Below are 22,395 nucleotides of genomic sequence, written 5' to 3' on the forward strand. Positions count from 1 at the left end.
CGGCGGGGCGCGGGGGCGGCGGCCCGGAGCCCCCCCTCCGCCCGGAGCCCCCCCGGCCGCGCCGCCCGCCCGGCGCCCCCCCCGCCGCCCGGCAGCAGCAGCGCCTCAGACCCGCCACCCATCGCTGGATGTTCCTCCACTTTACCCACCGTATCAAACAGTAAGCAGCTGCTAAAAAAAAAAAAAAACAAAACAAAACAAAACAGAAAAAAAAAAAAAAACAAAACACACAAAAAAAAAAAGAGTCAAAAAAAAAAGTAATAACATTATATATGAACTGTGTTTCCTACTTGATTAAAAATATAAAGAACTGAGTGTTTATTTCCCTAATTAACCGAGAACTTTTGTACACGTTTAAGCTATTATTATTAAAAGTGTTTGCAAAAATGGTCAAGATTATAATATTGCTGAATTATATAAAAAAAGTCCTTTTCATGTTGAGCTAACATTTGACTTTAGCACAAAAAAAAAAGAGATATTTTAGAACACGTAAAATAATATTTTTAGTTTTTTCTTCTCATTTTGTTACCAAATTTCGAACCTTACATGGAGGTTACTATAGTATATTTGACACCCTATATACCTGTGATTAGAGATGTGTATATATATATGAGGGCTAGGCATGCTGTGTGTCTGAGCTTTGTCTAAATGTTATGCAGAAGTTTGTAGAGTTAAAAGGTACGTAGGTTTAATTCATGCAAGGTAAACAATAAGTGCTCTCTTTTATACAATATGCATTGCATCTGGACCTTAAACATATAAAAATGGTCAGTGAAACTTCTGTGAACATGAAGAAAAATTATTAAAAAAGGCATTTAAATGAAATTTGCTAACTTGTGATTTTTACGTTTGAACCAAAGTTATTCAAATAGTAAAAAAAAAAAAAAAGAAAAGAGGAAAAGAAAAAAAAAAAGAGAGAGAGAGAGAGAAAAAAAAAACGAAAAGTAAAGAATTTCCTCCCATAATATTTTTTTTCTGCACCTGTTTGGTTTACAACTGAGTAGGCGTATTGTCATTATTGTGTATATGAGATGTACTTGTATTGTTCATAATATATTTTTTTTATTCTGTGTACTTAAAAGTACTTAACCTGACGTGCAGCGGTTTCCAGTCCACCTGTTTTTGGACAGCAGGTAGCGAGTCTTTCCGTGTGGCCACTGGCACTAGCACTATCTCCCGAGCTCGGGCGAGGTCCGCAGCGATGCTTTGATCCCTGTTCACTCCCGTAGGCCTGTTAGGAAGCAGTGCAGCGAGGGCAGCGTGATCCCACTGAGCCATGGGGGTCGGAGTTTGGTTGGACAGTGAAAGCCAAGCCGGTGTGTGTGTCCGTCATGGATTTCCATGTAGCTGTGGTGCTAGTTCTTATTACTGGCTACATACCTGGCCAGCCTGGCCGTGCCCTGCCCTCCCCGTCCCAGCTCCCGCCGGGCGCGGGCTCTGCTCCAAGCCCAGGCTAGGGAAACACAGATTTGCCAGAACACTAATCTGTCCAGGTGTGTTCTCCAAATTGTAATAATAAGAAGAATAATAATAGACTTTTGCAGGTTGTCTTCGTTGTTTTTCAGTTATGTTTTTTTTTTCTTAAAAAAAAAAAAAAGTTGGTGTGCTTTTAATTGACTAACTTCTTGCTGCTGTATAGTAAAATATTAATATATTTTTATCATTAAACTGCTGCATGACTATCATCATTGCGAGTGAAGAGAAAATGTTATAAAAAAAAAGATGCCTTAAACAGTGAAAACAAAACTTTATTTTTTGTTTTTTCTTTTCTTTTCTTTTCTTGGCTGGAATTCAGTAGAGAGCATTTCAGAGAAACTAGAATCTTGTTCCACTCGGAAGTTTTTTGGGAATGCAATCATTTTGCTGAATGGTCTTGGCTGAGTTAGGGGTCAGGTAGATCTGAGCTGCTCCTGTGTGAGCAGGAGCTGCCAGCGCTTCTTTACCGAGGGGCAAGGATGGAGTTTCTGAAGGGTGGGGAGAAAACAAAAAAAAAGCTTGTTTTAAAGAATTTGATTTCCTGCTGTCATTTTATTCCCAGTTGAAATTATAGTTCCCTTTTTCTTCTTGGGGTTTTTATTTTGTTGGTTTGTTTTTTGGGGTTTTCTTTTGAGATGTACTGTAAGTGTCAAAACAAGCTGTTTCCATTGTACCATGCATTATTGCCCTTGAAAGAAGTTTGCTGTTAGTGTTCACAGAAAGTTAAACACGAGCCGCTGGTAGCGAGGTGTTTCTGTTTCTTTTTAAACAATCACTGGAAATGTTTAAAATTGCTTTAATGTGCACTTTTCCTATTTCCCAGTAGTGAAATAAGCTTTTCAGAGTGCGTAATGTGACATTTGAAATGGTTCTCAATTGCATGTAAACATGTGTCTGATAACCTGCTTCTGAATCGGAGGCTCTGGATGGGCAGTTCCAGCGATTATTGTACTTCAACTGTGATGTGTCGGGACTGCACTCTCCATGCTGCTAGACGTAGTTAGGAATTTAATTGCTTTGGTGTTATTTTTTTGCTACTTGATTGATTGTCTCGGTCCTGCTGTTCGCTGCCCTCCCCAAAGTTGTCGCGCTGCCGACGGACGCGCTCCGGCGCCCGTAGCTCCAACGCCGCCGCGGTGCGTTCCCAGCAATAAGTGCCGGGAGGCGAGGAGAGCACGGCGGAGTGTCCTTCCGTCCCTGCCGGCTCCTGGCAGCATCGCTAACGAGGCAGGCTCCTCCCGTGGTCTTCCTCGCCCGCGCCGCCCGGATCCTGCCCAGGATCCGGCTGACTGCAGGAGCGCACGGGCCGCGCGGGTCCGGTCAAAGCAGTTCAGCCTGGGACAGCCCGCGGGCAGTTCTGTGAACAGTGGCCGAGAACTTGTGGTCAGTTTTTGTCTCGTTTTGGGTTTCTTCTGCGTGTTTCCTTGGGTGTTTTTTTTTTTTGTTTTGTTTTGGTTTTTTCTTCTTTTAACGCACGTTCTGTATGTTCAAGGACTTGATGAATGATGATAACGAAAGACTAAAATGACTGTAAAGATTCGTGGGATTTTGCTCCTCGTTGTTTTAGTTTTCATCGGATTTCTTTTTTTGCTTTTTTTGTTTTAATTTTTGTTTTCCCGGAGGTGCTCGGTACTTTACCAAGGCTCTAATATTTCAGTATTTAAAACAAAGTACAGAAAACCCTGTTTAATGTTAGAAGAAGAAAGGTATATTTGACCATATGTGTTGTTTTAAAAAAAGACAGTATGCTCAAATGTGCCAAGATACCTAATTCCTGAGAAGTATGCCTTATATTTTCCTTGATGATATGCTTTTAAATGTCTTGTAGAATAGGTCCAAGAGCATGATAAAAGCTACTTTATAATGACTACGTGCAAGAAAACTTGAAATTCATTGCAATACTGACATTATTTTATTTTTAAGTTAAAGGGACACTGTCAAGTAATTTACCATTGAAATACAACCACCTTTTAAGTGGTTTTATGCTAACGGGGAAATATCCTCCGAATTCAAATTCTATTTTTTTTTTTTTTGTTAAAATGAAAACAAAAAAATGAAATTGCTCTGTCTTTGAGAATTTAAATAAAAAACAAAAAAAGAAACAGCACGAGCCGCTGTTGATTCCTGCCTCTTCTTTGCGGTCCCGCTTACGATGCTGCGGCGGGAGCAGCCAGCAGCTTCCCGGGAGCCGGGGGGCCCGGCCGGACCCTGCGGGGATGCCCCGAGCCCCGGTACCGGCAGCCCCGGGCTGGGCCGGGCGGGATCGGCGGGCGAGCAGGAGCCCGGCCGGCCGCGGCGACCGGGAGCGCTCCGAGCTCGCAGCCGGGCGCGCCCGTACGCGGAGGGCTTTTCGTTTTTTGAAAATTCAATTGGAAAGAAAAAAAGGAAAGAAATACTTGACAGTGTCACTTTGCGCGTATCCCTCGCAGGGGTTACAATGCGCTGGGCGTAGCGCTGCCGGGAGAGCGGCTCCCGACCCGTCCCGGGGCTGGGGGAAGCGCAGAGGGGGCAGCGGGCGGGCGCAGAGCCCACCCCGTGAGCCAGGCAGAGCTGCTGCCGGGGATTTAACCCCTGCTCAGAGCCGACCGGTAACTTCTTTCTTTTCGTTTAGTTTTGGGTTGTTTTTTTTTTTTTTTGGGAGCAATTACTTTGTTGCCTTTAAAAATAGCACTGTAACCACCTTTTTTTATGATTAGCTGTAGTGTAACCTTTGTCCCTTCAAACTATGCAAGCTATGAAATGTAAATTAGGGATCAGTTAAAGATAGTTGATTATATTCAATCAGATGACATTCATGCACTAACTGGAGTATATACAGATAAAGCTATTAGAGTGACTTGTATGCTAACAGCAAGATATAACATACCTACCTATTCTAAAAAAATGACTATTAATATTGTATAACAGGACTGTGGGGGTTGGGAGGGAATGTTATCTCTTATCTTCTTAAAAGGGGATTTAAGATTTTTATAACTGTTTTTTCCATCAAACTTTAATATTTTTGTCAAATTTTTAGGTATTTAATTTGTAAAATAGATTTTACTTTGTACTGGCGTACAGAAAATAGGGGTTGATTTAAACTTTTTTGAAGCCAAGTGATCAAGTACATTTGTAATAAAAAGTCAATGGATCTATATCAGTCGTACTCACTGTTTTCATTTCTTGTACGTTCTAATGCAGTGGCGCTCTGTGTCTCCCAAGGAAAAAGAAAAAATTGGGGAGGGGGGTGGAAGGAGAAGGCAAAAATGTCAGCATTGATGCTGCCAATTGATGCAACTTTGCGTGCACAAGTGGCCCCTGGTCAGTGGAGATTTGGTAGATATGCATTTTTCCTAAAACCACGGTGCACTTTTTCCAGAAAGGTTTATGCAAACCTGACGTTTTTGGCATGTCCTCACTCCACGCTTCCACCTTGGCGCCCGTAAACTCCAAAGTCGCCCTTTGGGAAGCGCCTTTCCCTGGCACTTCAGAAAAAGCAAAACCAACCAAAGCAAAACTCTGATTTCTTCTAAAGTGGTGAACTACAGCACATGATGTTTTTGCACCCTCACACGCTGTCGCCCTTCCTCCAAGGTCTGCCACTTGCTTTTCTCTAAGTTCAACAGGTCAAAGGGTTTTTTGTTTGATTTTTTTTAAGTCAAATTGCCAAGTGTTTTGGATCGAAGACTTCAGCAGATCCACCGAGCTTGGATCCAACACCTTGCAGAGCACTGACATAATTATTTTTTGGTTGCTTGTTTGCTTTAAACCCAGCCCTCCCCTTCCCTGTCCCAGGGCATATACCAAATCTGATTGACTTGTCTGTGGCAGAAGTTGTGGGAGTCAGCAAGGGAGAACGATGACATTAATGTACAAGAATGCTAAAACAGGTTTACATTTTAGGGGCTCTCTTCAAGCATGAAAACCTCAAAAGTCTAACTAGAACCAACCAATTTCCTCGGTTTTGCTAGTCCTCCAGGTAGACATTGAGTCTCTCTTAGGTGAGTTGGAAAGAAGGCAGTAAAGGCAAATTCTTCCACAGCTGTGCAATTTGCTCCTTCAAAAACCTGCTGCTTCCTACTGGATTGCGTGGCTTTTGGAGAGGTAGGGCTCTGCCTGAAGCACTGTGAGTTTCTCTTTTAAAAAGACACTGTCAAGAATTTGTCTTTTTTAGAAACTCGGTTTGCAGCTTTTTTTTTTTTCCCTGGCTTTTTTTTTACTTCTTTTTTTTTTTTTTTTTTTGCTTTTTGTCAGGCTTACCCAAACTTTCCCTTTATTGTCTTACTTTCCTCCTTCGTTGGCTGCCTGCTCCTCGTTAACTCAGCTTGTGCAGCTGGAGGGTCACTGTTCCTCGTGGTGTTTGGACTGTCTGGAAGAGGAGCCCAGTAGTTTGAAATTCTCATACTGGGCTTTTTTATATCTTTTGCGCACTCATTTCTCTCCCTAAAAGTTTTACTCTTCTTGGCTTTCTCCTGTAATGCGTGAAGAAAGGTGAAGGGCTCTGAATTTTTGGTGGCAGAACAGAGAAACTGGCTGCACGCAAAGCGTTGTCACAATGTTTTGACAAAACCGACAAGGTAAACAAGCGAGTTCCATTTTTATTCCTGATTCCTTCTGCTGTTGCCATCTCCTTTGCCGTTGCAACAATGAAAGAGAGTTTCTGCCCAGAGCTTTTTTTTATTTTTTTGTGGTTCCTTTTACTCTGCTCGCTTGCACATGATTTAGCTCACTGGCACTGCAAAATGTGCGTGGGTTGTGAGCGTGGCAAGGAGATACGTATATAGAGTTTAAAGCTAGTTAAGGTTAATTTAAATGGACTTCCAAAATTATAACCTTTTTTAAAAGCTCGTATTTCCCAGAGCCTAATCTTTGGGCCTGAAGTTCATGATATTTTTTTTTCTTCTCAGAAGAGGTGTGTGTTGGGTTGGGATGGCTGGGGGTGATGGCACAGGAAGGATGCTCCTCTCTGGAAGCTCCACAGCTGGAGCTGGGCTGCCTGCTCTGCCCTGCTCTGCTCTGCCCTGCTCTGCTCTGCTCTGCTCCCAGCTCAAGCCAGATGGTCCTGGGTCTGCTCTGGGAGTTTCTCTTAGCCTGCCTATCCTCCTTTGCTTGTCTTTCCAAAGCATTTCAGTTCCTGACGGGCTGTGTGTTAGCAGCACTGCAGTCTGGGAGAAAGGCAGCTCACATCAGGGTCTGCAACCATCCCACTTCTTGTGAATTACAAGTGGGCCACGAGGCTTTTCTGGGCTGTGTGTTGCTTGTTGTTAGTGCAGAACAGCTGCAGATAGAGAGAAGTAAAGACTAAATCATCCATTTGCAGGGGATTCACAGTGCTACTTCTCCAATGGCTTTCTGGATATTTTACTGCGATTTGGTTTGCATAGAAGTTGCTGCTGGAGGAGTCCATCGAAAGGGAAAGGATGAGCAGGTCGGTGTTGGGGCAGGCGTGGTGCTGTCACTAACAAAGGCATTTCCTGAACCGGCAGCCTCAGGCTAGGTGAGGGAGTCTGTCCAGGGGAGGAGCTCCCAGCAGCCGCAGCAAAGGTGTTGTGTGTCTGGAGGGTGGAAAAAGGCTTTTGGAGCAAGGTGAGAGAGGGGATGTGGCAGAGATGGATGGCCAAGGAGCACCTGGGCTGCCATGCAAGTGCTTCAGCATCAGCACAGCTCTTAGAGAAGCCCATGAGAGCCTGATGACAGTGGCTCTTTGCCACAAGCAGCTGAGGGGTGTCAGGCAGTGGTCCCAAGGGATCATGGAGCAGAGGACACTGAGCTCCCCAGCTGGGGTGGCTCTGCTGGTCCCCATCGTAGCAGTTTGGTGCCTGAAGCCAGATGAGCATTTTGTGTTTTGGAAGAGTCAAAGCATGTCACTCCCACCTCTATAAAAGTAGTAACCGGTTGTGTAGCCTGTTTGAGGCAAAATATCGCAGGAGAGGGAGAGTTGAAGTCATACAGCAAGAAACGAGGCGTGTTTTCAGGGAAAAAAATGTCAGCTGGAGATTAAGTGAAAAAAGATAAAGATAGAGCACTTTTGGCCTCACTATCTGTCTTTTGAATGTTGACTGATTAAAACAAGACAGAGTGAATGGCTGGATATCCCCAAACAATGCTTCACTGTCCCCCTGCAGATCGATACTGCTGGCACTCCTTCTCCCAGAGACAGGATCTGGTCCTGAGCTCTCTGCTCTGGAAGGCACCGTGGCCAGCCAAGGTGCAGCCTGCTCAGGCTGGCTGTAGATTTTGCCATGTGGGTGTTGTTTTGTTTTGGGTGAGCAGACATCACCTGGGCTGTGGCAGTACCTCTGCAGCTCGAGCTGGGCGTGTGGTTTGGTAGGGAAATTCTGCTGTCCTTGTGTGAGGTACCTTGGAGCAGCCTAAGAGCACAAGACCTGATACAGTTTGGGTTTAACTAAGACAAGTTTTACCAACCAGTGGGCATTAGGTTTATCATGCCAAGATAGAGCTCACAGGAGAGTGAAATATCCAAACACAGGTAACATAGCTGTCAGGTCCTGAGCAGGGCCTGCTTTGCTGTTGAGCTTGGTGACCCTGGCCATTTCCACACCTCCTCTTGAGTTCATGACATGTGGTGAACCTCTGCTCCTTTCTGGGTCAGCCATCAGCTGGGAGGGTTTTTAGTTTTAACAGGAATCTGCTGGATCTCCCCAGCAGGAACTCAGACAATTCCTTGGCTTTGTTGATGATCAGCTGTCCATTCTGACATTAGCTTTGCAAAAATACACACCTTAGCCCTTTCTGAGTCTTGGGCCACATAGCAGACTGAAGTGCAAAGAGAATTGACTGCAACACTGGCAGTGGGAGTTTCTGCTGAGAGTCTGAGTTTCTGAGTCTCCCTGGCTGTGGCACTGAAGCATTTTTTCTTGAAACACTATCTTGAAATATGCAGGAAGCAAGAAAAACCTGCTTCATTCTTTCTGTTTGAGACTGGAGAGGTGAGAGGTGTGGATTTACATCTGCAGTGTGGAAGGATGTGCCCCTCTTGGCTGGGGAGACCTCGGAGGGAGGTGGCTGCTGTGGGAGCTGATCCAGTGCGCGCCGCTGGGACGGCAAGTGCATGACTTGGAGAGATTTAGACAGCTTTTGGAGAAAAACCTCCTTGTGTTGAAATGTCATCCCAGTCATGATGTTGATTTCAATGGAGAATTGCTTGTGAAAGTGGCTTGCAAGCTGTGTCTGAAGGGCCATGGCCGTGCTGACCCCGGTGGGTTTGGCTGTTAGTGAACACGGGGCAGACACCGTGCAGCAGCCCCGTGGGGGCAGGAGATCCTGTCTGACTGACACAGGGCAGCATTTGGGCTGGGAGGTGCCACTGTCATGCTTGCAGGAAGGTCTGGGAGCTGAGCCTGGGCTCTCAGATATCCTCACCACCATGCTCTGGATTGATGCACGGGCCAGCATTGGCATGGGGGGTTTGGGGTGGCTGCTGTGGGGCTGATCCCCCCCAGCATGGTTGTGCTGATGTGGGTGGTGTTGAGGTGAGGCTGGAGGGGGCTGTGTCCATATCATGGACCTGGATAGTTTCTGTTGCTGGGAGCTGAGAGTCAGTAAATGAGCAGTGGTTGTTTTTTCTGTGACTGGTGAATGTCTTGTGCGACTCAGGCTCAAATTGCTGTGTGCCCATCGAGGTTGGGCCATTAGAGGTTTGGGGAGGTTTGTTCTCACTCTGGGTAGAAAGGTGGCTGTCAGAGGGCAGGACAGTGGTTGTGCTTCAGGCAGGACCTGTCTGTTGGAATGTCTGGGAGCAGCATTGTCATTGGAAAGGCAGCCACCTTGGGTTGGGTGTGGCTGTCCCCCAGCTTGTGCTTGCTCTGGTGTCTCCCTAGGGAATGCATTTTATTTCTCCGTGCTCCATCCTGGTTGCACAATAGTGAGCACTATGTAGGCTGCTGGCTTTATTGCCTGCAGTCTGCTGAGGTTTGGAACTTGCCTGGGCTCACCTTTTGCCCAGGCATCTCACATGGGCAGGGGGTGAGTCTGCATCGGCACATCGGTGTCAGCCGGTCCAGGCTCCTCAAAACTCACCTAGGGCTCGAGAGGTGAGTGCTGGGATTTCAGGGACCAGCTCTTCCCTCTGCAGCAGTCCAGCAGAAGCAGGTCCAGCTGGCTCACTTTTGGGAAGGCTTGCCGATCTGTCAATACTTCAAGAAATGCCAGGGCTAGGAATCATGGAGAAAGGGTTTTGTGAAATCTGGTATTTAAACCTCCCACTCGAGTGATGCTGAGGAGAGCTGGCAATGTAGCATTGGCTTATCAGAAGCTGTGTGGGCAGGTCAGCTTAAAAAAATGTTGCATGAGCAGCACCAGAGGTGAAGGAAAGAAGCTGGTGTCTTGTCAGGTAGAGAGTTTAAATGGGGTCAGAATTTCTTTTTATTAAAAAGATTGTTTTATTTAAATAATAAATGACAGTACGTTCACTGTTGCCAGGGGCTGCTGAAGGGCAACCAGGCAGGTCTGAGCAAAGCAGGCACTAAAGGCTTTGAATTATTTTCTGTCATTAATAACTCTGAACTGAGCACTGCAGATTCATGTAAAAGCTATCTCTGCTTTCATGCATGTGAACAGTTTGGTTTGTGGATAGATCTGCTGTGATCAGAGGCTCATTCTATCTTAAAAAAAAAAAAAAGTTGGCTTCTGAGCTTCACCTGTCAATTAAAGTCCTGGAAAATGAGTCCTTGCAGACTTCTGCAAGGCCATATGTAACTTATCTTGTCCAATGCAAGTCCCTAATTGGCGGTTTAAAGTCATTTTAAAAAAAGAATCTGTTAACGGTCAGTCTATTTTTGGTTTAAAGATGGACTTTATATGGTCATAAAGTAAAATTCCTAGCTTAATTATGGGAATCAAAGTACATTGGCTTAATTGCACAAAGAACTGCACACAAGAGTGCAGAGAGGACACGCTTTGCAAGTGATTATCTGCTGATGAAATACTGTATGGAGCAACAAGTGGGGGCATTCCAGGCTGCAGGAAGCATCCTGAGGCCAGAACTGCTGAGCTGCTGAGGAGAGATGGCACCAAACCATTGTCCAATCCAAGAGAATTGGACATTTTTCTAGTCCAATGTGGACCAGCTCTATTTTTGGAAATAAATAAGCATGGTCAGGGTTCATTCCCACAGCAGCACTGTCTGCCTTGCCTTGTGGAGACTTGAAACTGGACAGGATTGAAGGGGTGATTTATAACCAAAGCCTTGGTTGAGGAGTTGATTTGTGTTCTGGAGATGCCTCCAGAAGCTGGAAAAGCAGCTGTGAGAGGTCTGAATGGCAGAGGATTTGGTGATGGGAAATACAAGCTCCCAATGATTAGGAGATCCATCAAACTGTTTCCCTGTTGATTGGACACATAAACCTTGAAAGGTATCAGAGTGTTGGGGGCAAACCTGAATTCTTGAAGCTGAGATACCTGGGAAGCTAAACTGGGTATCCAGGAAGAATTTAGGATGTGGCAGTGCCTGTTCCTGTAGTTGTGTGTGTGCCTGGGAAAAGGCTGGGACAGGGACATGAATTGAGGAGCTGTGACTTCACAGCTTTTCCACTTCAGCCTGGTGGCACTGGAGGTGGGCAGGGTTTGGGGAGGACAGAGGCTGGTGGGAGGCTGAGGTGTTGGGGCTGGAGGTTGGGAGCAGAGTTGTGTGCACGGGAGGGACAGGGCTGGAGTAAGGAATGTGCACATCTGCACAACAGGGTGCAAACAGGAGACAAAAATAGTTGTTGTAGACTGCTTGGTGGTGAAAAAACCTCAGCACAGCTGCTCTGATTGAAACATGGTGGGGGTGATGGAAATCAATAGGATACTGCATTACCTGCCATTGTAACAGGTATGTTAGGTCATAAAGGAGGAACACTACATATAAAAGGTTGCTGTAAAATCTGAGGAAATTGGAGTACTGACGACCAAACAGCCACATTTATGTTGGATATAAATTCTGTATTTTAATGACACGGAGGTATTAGGAAGTTTTCTATTCCAGTCAAAAGGAAAGTTGAGGATTTCATGAGCCTTGGAAAAAAAACCAGGCTCATGCATCTTCATAAACCTGTTAGAAAAAGTGAATTCTATTATGACCATGCTATCTAGCCAGATTGTTTGGAAGGGAACTGGCTAACATTTTGGTGAGCAAACATATTGATTTACTTAAAGGATCATTTCTTGTAACAGCCTGGTCTAGAGTTAGCCTTTGCTCAGGACTAAAACATAAGACATAATTCAAAATACAATTATTGTTGAGTTGTTAAGTAGCAGTGACCACCTGGGGGTCACTGAGTTGCAGGTTCAGCATTCTCAGGGTAGAAGGTGCTGGACTAAATGTGACTCTTTTTTTCCAAAATATTGCAGGGGAGAAGATCAGAAAAATGAAGTCTTAGACTTACCACAGGTACCTGGGAAGGCTACTGGCATCCAGGTGAGGCAGAACTCTGCCATGAAAGAATGAACAACCCTAAAACTGTCGTTAAAAATACTTATAAAGGAAGGGATTTCTGGAGTTCAGGAGGATTCCACCCAAGGACAGAATCCAGCTCTGGAGGAGCAGACTGGAAGGGCCATGTGGTAGGGCAGGTAACCATGAGTGGGAAATGAAGCAGTTTAGGAGGGGCCTTGCAGAGCAGGGGGCTTTGGGGAGCCAATGCTGTCTGAGGGACATCAGAGACAAGGCTGGGGAGAAAATCTGGCTGTGCAGGACTGAAGGCAGAATTCATTTCCTGCACTACTTCATGCTGCTGAAGTGACTCCTCCACGTCACTCTGGAGCACAGGGCACGTTTGAGAGCCTGCTGTCCTTTTGGGTGGAATAAGGAGCCTTCCTCTGAAACTCAAGTGAGACAGAGATGCTGGAGCAAAGTAGGAAATTCAAGTGGAGGAGCAACAGATGTATCAAGGGGTTTTAAAAAAGCTTGGGACTGAAACTCTTAAAGGTACTAACAAAAACAGGGCTGTCAAAAACAGCTTAGTATTCTCCATGACTAGATAACATCCTAATGTCAGGTTATTCTTTTTTTTTTTTTTTTTTAATTAAAGCACTACTCAGGGCACTGGGAATTGCAGATCAGCAACCCTGAACTCCAGTCTGAGAAGGTGAAGCTGGAGTGCTGTAGCTCTTCAGTGTGTGAGAGGTAGAAAGCAACATACTTTCTGCATAGAAAGGGGGTTGGAGCAGGTGATCCCTTCCAACCCAATCCATTCTTTGATTCTATGATCAGTCTGGTTTGCTGGGGCACCTACCACAATGTCTGAACACATTGACAAACAGCAGGATAAAAAATAGGCTTGCAATGAGAAGAGAAATACCAACCACAGAGTCCTTCTTTGGTTGCAGTTGCTATTTGTCACTTGGGAAGCAAAAGGTTGACTAAAGTCTAGTTAGAGAAGGTGATTAAAGCCTTCCAGGTCTGTATCTTCAGCCTTTGAGCAAAAGAGTTCCACTCAATGGTTTGGTCAACCCAAAGTTGCTGGGTGAAGAAAGGTTCATTTTCATGAAACTTGTGTGGTGGACAGCACTAGGTCCAGGTTGCAAAGTCTGGTCTGAGGGGTGAAACAAGTCCAGAATACTGGGTAATCTAGAGAAATCTAGATTTCTCCTGTAAAGCAACAACCCAGTTCAAATTCCTGCCTTGAACTGGACTTGCAGGTCTGCCAGATGCCAGAGTGTGCCTCAGCAGCTGATATTGTGGCTGTGTTCTGTTTGCTTCTTACTAAGGAAAAACTCAGAGGTCTTGACTTTTATAATGGGCAGAAATGGAAGGAGTAGGAGCAGAGGTCTGGGCAGCATCTTCCAGCTCTTGCCTGGGTTTGTTCTTGAGGAGGGATTGTTGGTGTGTGCACATGAAGATCTGTGTTACCTCTCTTCCCAAGAGAGCCAAGAGAACCCACAGGTAACTGGAGTCAGCCACAGCAACCTTTTGCTGCTCTGGCTTAGTTTTAGGCTCCTTAAAAGTCCAGGAGTCATGGCAAGTACCCTGACTTCTCCACCTTCCCTGTCTGCAGTAGATCATGGTACCAAAGAGTGAGTGTTTTGATAAGTCATTGGAGTTTGCAATAGAAGCAGGATAACTGCAGGCACTGTGAGGCTTTCACTCAGAGTTTGTGTCTAAAGACAAGGAGCAGAGTGGTTGGGTTATACTGGAGAAATGACCCCAGCCTGGCTGTGGCAGGAAAATTGAGAAGAGCATAAGGTTTGGTGCAGTGAGCATGGGGCTGATCCTGGGATATGTGAGGCAACAGCAACAGGGGGGGGAAAAAAGTAATTTTTAATGCTTCATCAGTGTGCCAGGCTGTAAGTGAATTGTTCATTCAGGAGGAAGAACTCTGTAGAGTAAATGAAGGGAAGGTGTGTAGGCTGCCACAGGAATCCTGCACATCCTAGATGTGCTGCAGGTCTGTGGGGCTGCTGAGCAGGAGCTCCTCTGTACCACAGCTCATCAGAGCCCCACAGTGTCCCTGTGCTGCTCTCCCTGGTAATCAGGTGGTTGTCACTGGCACAACCTTTGTCCCTACCCCTAGAAATCCATTAGATTGCTCACTTCTATTTAAATTATACCAGCTGACTTTGAAGTTACTCAATGTAAAACCATCGTGGTATGCTTGCATGATAGTTATTTGATGTAAGACAACAATTTCTTGTGCTCTCTCTTTAGGAATTTGGGCTTTGAGTTTCACTGGGGTGTGTTGTATGTACCCAACTGCACAGGATCAGGCCCATCTCTGTTTTCAAATGTATTTCACATCTGCAATTAGAGATGTTCTAGGAAACAAATTAGGAGATCGAGTTGTCTGTCACAGGCTCAGATGATCATAGCGACTTGTGCTAAAGGCTCTGTCCTCGTAGAGACCTGCACGGCTGCTTTGTGTAACTGCTGTCAGAGCTCTGGTTCTGGTCCTAGCGTTTTTTATAAATGTACTGAGTAAACTTGCCTTTAAATCCTGTTAGGTACTGATAATTATCGCTGGTATTCTGTACATTAGCTCTGTACTAGCATTCACATTGGACTAGGCTTAATAGCGTGAGTGTCAAAGATGACTTGAAAAAGGAAAATTAGTTTATACCCTTTATGTGTGGTTCTACTCCATGTAGTGGGTGGTTTGTAGAAGTACCAGAAGTGCTACAACTGTCTTCCCTCTTTTACTTGCTGTGATTCTCTGCAGCAGAACATAGACATTTAAGTCTGTTTTTCCATCCTTTGGAGACACTGAGATATTGTCATGGTGAGGTCCATGGAGATACCCAGAGAGCTGGGCCCTCACACAGAGATAAGGCATCTTTTCCATTTGTTGTTTTTTATGTTTTTTTTTCTTCTGCTGTCCATCCTCCAAGTTTTTGTTTGTTTGTTTTTTTTTTTAATGTAAAAAAGTTATTCCCTCACCTGTCAGTGCAACATCCTCTAGGATATTTGTGATCTTCCAGAAAAGGTAGACAGGACTGAAATAACTAATGCCAAAAATTGCCCATGGCAAGGGAGGGAAATCCTTGTTCTCAAGGCAAACCCCATCCAGACCTTTTTTCAGCACACCACAAGGGTATAAATGCCCATTTTTTTCTTTTCCAGGTGATCTTTAAGGCCAAGAGGCAGAGGGCAGAGTTTGCCCTCGGTGGGGTTCCGGTGCCCTGTGGCGCCCGCGCTGTCCCGCAGGTCTGAGCCCCCGGCACCCCGGCATTTAGGGAGCTCCTAATGTGGGGTTGGCTTTCACCCTGTCCTCAATTTGGATCCCCAGGGCAGAAAAATTAGGACTTTGTCAGTTAAAGAAAAAAACCAAACGTGAAGCAAAATGTCTGGAGAGTTGTGTTTCCCCACAGCAGTGAGGGCCCCTCAGCACCCACTTCTGTTCAGCCAGGACGCCCGGGTCAGTCCTGCTGGGTCTTTTAGCCATCTTGACCTCATGTTTGCAAATATTATTGGTAATATAATGCTCTATGTACAAATGTCTGTGTGGCTCATGTGTATGTTTCTGTGGTTCAAGTCAGCCACAGACTTCTGGAATTTCATTGTACTTTGGTTAAATGTTGGACTTTTAACTCTTCTACTGTATGGCTTCTTGATTTCTCTTTGTCCAATGTGGACCAACTCTATTTTTGGAAATAAATAAGCATGTAAATAAAATGAATGGGTTTATGCCACTTACAAGAAAATGCTTTATTTAAAATATCCACTCAGTCTTGTATATTTTATGGTATCTCAGGGAGCAGCCGAGGCTCAGGCCCCAGCAGCCTTGTGCTGAGATACCATATTATGTACAAATTCACTTCCAAGTGCTTTTGGAAGCAGACTTCCCACTCCTGAACCAAACCCCCATAGGACCAGCCTTGCAGAGGAGGGAGGGGGGAATCCAGAAACACATAGTTTAAGGGGAGTAAGGGAAACAAACACGACTTCCCTCTCAACACAAGGCTTCTGGTTTGAGGTGTCCAGGTGCCAGAGACACTGCTGGGTGCAGGGATGCCATGGGTCGGTTCTCAGCTCCCACGTGGGAGCACATGGAGATCAGGAGCACAATGACATCTCTTTTTTTATTTATTTTTTTTTAAATTCTCCATATAAACCAATATTTACCAGTAATCCTGTGTTTCTGTTTTTGTTTTTTGGCAGACTTTTACCAGTAAATATCGGTTTATTCCTGAAACCAGAAGCCCTAAACATACCTTTGTTTATAAGGTCAGTTGGCATTTTGTCTCTCTCATTCCCCATTCCCTCCCAGTACAACCCAGCAGGTGGTTGAAAGGTACCAAGTTCTCTTTCTAGTTTTCCTGCTCTGCATCTCTGGGAACTGGAGCCCGCAGGACCTAGAGCCTTCTGTTGGTAATGTAGATTCCAGTTTACAAATTATTCTTTTACCATTTTAAATCCTGCTTTTAAGGACAGAGGTGTTCCCACCTGCCCACCACGGGAACTGGTAGAAACCCCTAAATTGCTCCTCCTCACCAAAGCCTGTGGGTAGGTCTCACTAGCATCTTCAGGCTTGGGGCTGAAAAAATAATTGATCCCAAAATATACACTAAAAACTGCCATTTCTGGTTTACTGTGAGCAGGACCGGGGGAGGGAAGGGCGGGAAAGGAGTTTGAAACTTACTTTTCTCCCCCTTTTTTCCTAGAAAGCAGATGTGACATGGGGAGGAGGGAGAGAATGTGAACATGGCCCTTCCTAAAGTCATTGTAAACTCCTCCTCCAAGGCTGGGAAAAAGGGCAAGTGAAAGATCTGATCCTTAAAAGGACATCACTGGTTGTCTGAGACCCCAAAAGCAGCTGGCGATTTTTAAGGACTCAAATTGCTTTTGGTTTATCCCAAGACAAATTGACTTGGGAATGTTGAAGCCTCCTTTTTTCCCCACTTGTATTTGCCACCCAAACACTGCACATTTTGGTAATACCCCAGAAACAGAGAACCTGATGAGGGATAGAAAATGAGTTTACTGCACAGTCCCTGCCAAATTTTTTCTCCCAAGCAAACAAAATAAAAAAATTTTAAAAAACCCTCAACCCAAAGCCCATTCCTGACCCTCCCCAAAAAAAAACTCCTAAAAAAGCAAGTCCAAGAGAATCTCAAATGCCCAGCCTGGTTCTGTCCTCCATGGTTGACAGGGGTGTTTTTGGCATAGCTGCAGCCCAACCATGTCCCTTTAAGGAGCACCGTGGCTCGTTTCCTCCTCACCAACCCCAAGCTGAGGTTCCTGAGAGCTGATCAGAGCTCCTGCAGCCTTAGGTGGAGTCCAGAGTGAGGGGAGCCCTTCCAGCTGTGCACTTTGAGCTGAAAACTACCTTTCCTCCCCTTTTGCAGCCTGGGTGGTTCTGATTGCTGGCAGTTCTGTAATACAACCTTAATCTGAGCAGTTGAGGCTGGTCCTACCTTATCTTCAGACGTCTTGCGGAGGACTCCTGTTACCAGTTTGGTACTCAAAAGCTCCACCCCACCACCAGAAGTCACTTTTTGTTTTTTCCAAAGGCAGTGATAGCTCACCCTCTCTAGCTCTAATGGAAAACCTGATAATTGCAATGCAACTTTCTAATAAAATTGTTCATATATTCATAATTCCGTTGCAATCCCAAATTGGAGAAGAGATCTGTTAAAGGTATATATTAGTCTAGATTTTTCTTATTGTAAATACTGTAATTTTATAATACTGTCAATATTTTATTAACTTAGAAATATTTAACAGAGTTTAATCTATGGTAGTTGATTCATTTATAGGTTTATGTTGCAGCCAATTACATTCTAATGTAAGATTAACTTTCAGCATGTAAACTTTGAGTGAATATATCTTTGGAAAGATTAAGAGAGAAAACTCTCACTCTTAATATGTAGTATTTATCCCCAGTTCCCAGTTGGGAACGATTTAATGAAATATTAGGAGGTTTTGAGAGCTCATGAATCTAATAACTGCAGTTGGATTTGAAAACTTGAATTTTGAGATGTAAAAGTGAAAAAGTGAAAAAGTTTGTTTCAGTACCTGACCTCTCTAGCACAGAAGTCTTTATTTTGAGCAAAGGGACACTGTCAGTTCAATTTTAGTTTCTTGCTTTTGGGGGGGAAAAGAAACCACAGAATGCAGCCCTGTGTGAATTCCTTGTGGCTCGCAAGGGAGCAGCTCCTCTCCCGAGGCTCTGTGTGCCCGGCCAGAGCAGCTCCATCCCCGCCCGCCCCAGCCCGGCCCCGGCCGCAGCTCGGGGAGATGGAAAACGTGCACAAACCTCAGACTTGACTTCATTTTTGACCAAAGCCGTTTGCTTTTTAAAAAATTGAAATCTCTCTCTCTCTTTTCACCTGATGGTGTCCCTTTAGCATCATAAAGATGTTCATGTTCTCTGAAAACCGTGAGAAGTGATTTTCTTTTCAAGGCAGGGGAGAATTGGTCTGTCATTACAACTTGCATAAAAAATACCAAAAATATCTTGAGGGTTTTCACAGGCGTTGGTATTTTTTGAGTGTAAAAGTTAATCTTGATTAGAGATGTGCCAATCTTTACTGCTTTCCTGTAGTGTTGTTACACTTAGGCATTTCAGTTCACTTACAAATATATACTGTAACAGTATACTTTGTACAGATTTATTTAAAATTTATTTGAAAACTGAAATAAAGTAGGCAGAAAATAAAGATATTTATTTTTCATTTGACTATGTAAGAAGGTATCATTCTTTTGGTTTTAGTGCACTGGTGTACCAAGCCTCAGAACCACTGCTTTCTCCAGCTCATAGGATGCTTTTCCAGACTGTGGATACGTGTATGTGTACTGCTGTGTTGATAAGTAAATGCCAACGATGGAGTTCGTTGCTTTTATACATCCCAAAGAGAAGTTCTCCACCGTTCCCTGTCTGTTTTCTGACCGAACAGGCATGTGTTTGTGAACAGTGTTCACGCCAGCTCTGCCACCCCACCCTCACATCAGCTCACACCAATGCCAGGATGGGAGGAGTTGCCTGCGTACCTTCCCCAAAACACCCCGGGCCGCAGTGGCATCGTCAGGGAGCAGTTCAAACCTGTGTCCTTTGGGCTTTGTGTAAAGCAAATGCAGAACAAGAAAAATCGAGATGTTAAATCCATTAGAAAACCAATTCCTTATTGTACAGTAGTATGGAGATCTCTAGTCAACCTGCCATTAATAATAGATTCTTATTTTTTGAATGATCTATTTAAAAGAACAGCAAGCATTGTATTTGCTAGTAAATCTGAAGTGTTTACATGGAATTACTAAATAAATTATTTGATCTAAGATGGCTCTTATCAGTGCTGATTTTTAATAATGGAAATTCGGTTTGGCAGCTGCTTTTTTAGTTCGAGCTGTTCTTTAAAATCTTCCAACGCAGGTTTTTGGGTTTTTTTTTTTTCATTGCATCCTTGTGGTTCAAATTAGGTTCTGAGGAAGAGGCAAACCACGCCTCTCCCTGCAAGGCCTGACAGGAGTGCTAGCTCACGTTTTCCAACCCTTTCCATGAGGCTTTCCCTTCACATCCCAACCAGCTGAGATGAACAGGATGCTGAGCCCAAAGCCCTGCAGCACTCACTGCTGCTCGCTGGGCTGGGGCCTGGAGACACAGGATGGGTTTTTACAGCAGAAAGCTTTAGGATAGAAGTAGAACATCCTCCTGTGAGGTAATGAGTTGTCACACTCAGTTCCAGCGAGGCTTGGTCCTGCTTCCTGCTGCTCCAAGGCTGCTGGAACACCCTGTGCTCCCGGCCCTGTCCCCAGCCCAGGGACCCTGGGTCTGCAGGCAGTCACCAGAAGCAGATGAAGGCTTTGCATCATCAGCAAAGCCAAAGGCAAATTCAGGAGCTCTCACACCTTCCAAGCCCAAGGGCCGCTCTCTGCCGGCTGTGCAGCCCCCAAAGCTCCCGGAGCTCTGGGCTGGAGGATGGAGCCGGTGCTGCCCTGCCTTGGGGCTCCCTCCTGCAGGTGCAGAGGCTGGATGCAGAAATCCCCGTTGCAGGAGCAGCACAAGAGCAGGCAGGCGTTGCAAATGCCGAGTCTGGCCACACCGTGTCCCCCTCCAAGCGCCGCAGCCGCTGCTTTTCTGCCTGGTGCTCAAACCTGGGGAAAATGAAACCATCAATAATGCACCTGTCCCCGCAGTGCCGCTCCCAGCCTGGCGCGGACCAGCGCTGAGTCACCCCATGTTTAATTCAACGCTCTCAGCGCCACAGCCCTGGCTCCAAACCTATCCAGTGCTCGCATTATGCACCAGCCGAAATTCTTGTTGGACATGGATTTCACGCTTCGTGTTCAGGGCAGGATTCCCAGCCCCACCCCACACTCGGAGGCTCAGACCCTCTCTGTGTACGTGGACAGTGCCTCCCCCGGCCTTCCCCTGCCCCTTCCCTCTCCTCTTTCCCTCACTGGTTTGGAAAGGTTTGAGATATCCGTCCCTGGGCCCTGCAGCACCACGCCAGCTCTCCCTGGGCTTTCACTGCAGCAGCTTTCACATCAGACCACACTGTTTCCACCAGAAATTATTCTGCTCTCTCTTGCTCCTCTGAAGAGCATATTTACACACATCTCTGTCTCCTTTGTGAGCTAGCCCATGGTTATGAGCAGTATATTCCTAGAAACTTGCTTTCTGGTTTGGGGGGAATAGAGCACGCTGATGAAATGGCTCCATTTGCCTGAGTAACATCAGGAAACTCACCTGGGCCAGAGCTTCTCCAAGCTGATACCCACTGCCCAATGGTGGGTGCTTGAGAAGAAGCAGGAAACAGCTGCTCTACACCTTGACAAGCCATGAAAGGCCCTTATTTTGGAAGAAAATACTTCCTCTTTAGCTTAATTTCCCACTCCAAATCCGCCACTCTCTCTATAGCACACAGGAACAACCCTCAGCATTGATCCCACTGCCTCTCATGTCTCCACTGCTCATTTTAAAGCTTAAAGCAAAAAGCAAACTTAAACATCAGACAGAAACTCTGGTAACAAAGTTTTGGGGTTAGTAATTGCTCAAATTTGTTTTCAGTGGATGGGGCAATGCTCCAGTTACTCAGATAGGGAGCATCCTGAACTGGCCTTGCCTTAGGATGGCTCCCAACCAAAGCAATTCCTTCCATGCTGGTTTGGTTGGCATTGCAGAGAACCTGTGATTTTTCTGGGAATTGGCTGAAGTAGGTTATTGAAGATAAAAAGAAATGCCCCAGGGTAGCATTCCTGACCTAGGGAAACAGAGAAGGTATTTCTGCTGCTTCCACCACTGCTGCTCACATGGAGAAGTGACTCAAAAGCCAACTGGTAGCTGCCCAATCCCTCCCAATCCAGCCATGCAGGTGTTGGGAAGAGAAACTGCTCTGGATTTTCAGGAATGCATATTTGCAATCAAGAGGCATTGCCATGAGCTTGATCCATCTCCTATGAGCTTCCCTTTGAACCCAGCAGAGCATGGGAACTGTGAAAGGAATACTTGAATTATTTTGTCCTGGATTTGTTTCTCCAAGTCTAAAATGCAGAGATGCTGAAAGTGGGGAACTTTATAATATGTACAATATTCCAGCTGGCCTGGAAATCAAAAGCTGAGGCAAGGACAGAGGGTGATTTCTGCTGCCAGGAAAGGAGGAAGGTAGCGTGACTCTGTGACTTTTGGGGAGCCTTTGCTCTGCACCCCCTGGGCAAGCTGGGACCCAGATCCAGGGCCAGCTGCCCCAGAGCCTTTGGGGGCAGCTGCCTGTCCCCAGGGACTGCTGGGGAAACTGTCCCCATGAGGCAGCCAAAGCTCAGTGCCAAGGGATGCCTGGAAGAGCTTGGCCTGCCAAGGATGCCCTGGGAGAGCCACAAACACAGTGGGAAAGAGGAGGGGGCTGGTTTGGAGCAGCAGAACCCAGCTCAGCCCTACTGACCCTACCACAGACATTGCTTCCCTGTGCCTCCCTTTGCTCTTCATCCCAGAAGTGCCTCCCTGAGCCAGCCTGCATCCACCACAGCCACAGCAAACGCTGCCAGGAGTGACCAGAAGGACTGAACCCTACTAAAACTGGAAGCGGGAGACCCCCAAAGTGCTTCTCCCTGTGTGAGACAGACAACAACAATGCCTGCAATGTCCAGCACAGCTCACAGCCTGCAAGGATCCCCAGCTGAGGTTTTTCATCTTGGTCATGGATTGAACCTGCAGTGCATCTCCCAGCAATGGTCATGGAAAAGCACGCTCTGCCTGCTGCACTGGCTGAGGGCTGGACTGACATCCTGGCCATCACAAGGGCAGCCCATGGCCCCATGTAGTGCTGGAGGAGCTGCTCCAGCCCAGAGTGAGCAATTCCTGCTCCCAGAGGCTCCCTGAGGGAAGTCAGATTTGCCCCCACCAGCTGGTGATGCTCCCCCTCACTTGGCCAATCAGGGAATCTATCCCAGGATAATCCAATGCAGCTGAAAGACCCTGTTGCTCCCCCCCCCAAAAAAAAAAAATAACCACTAGCAGCAATAGAGCAGCTGTAGCTGCCCCATACCTGGGAGTGTTCCAGGCCAGG

At 45.8% G+C, this 22,395-nt stretch overlaps 1 long non-coding RNA gene across 1 annotated transcript; it reads left to right on the forward strand.

Moving 5' to 3' along the window:
* Positions 1–72: 72 nt before the first annotated feature.
* LOC128944407 (uncharacterized) lies at positions 73–19,170 on the forward strand. Its single transcript, XR_008483810.1, has 3 exons — positions 73–160; positions 16,052–17,530; positions 18,606–19,170. It is a non-coding gene; the product is annotated as an uncharacterized LOC128944407 (long non-coding RNA).
* Positions 19,171–22,395: the final 3,225 nt, after the last annotated feature.

The sequence above is a fragment of the Melozone crissalis genome, unplaced genomic scaffold, assembly GCF_028551555.1.
Source record: "Melozone crissalis strain CALT ecotype California unplaced genomic scaffold, PUWL_Pcris_2 ptg000061l_1, whole genome shotgun sequence".
NCBI lineage: Eukaryota > Metazoa > Chordata > Aves > Passeriformes > Passerellidae > Melozone > Melozone crissalis.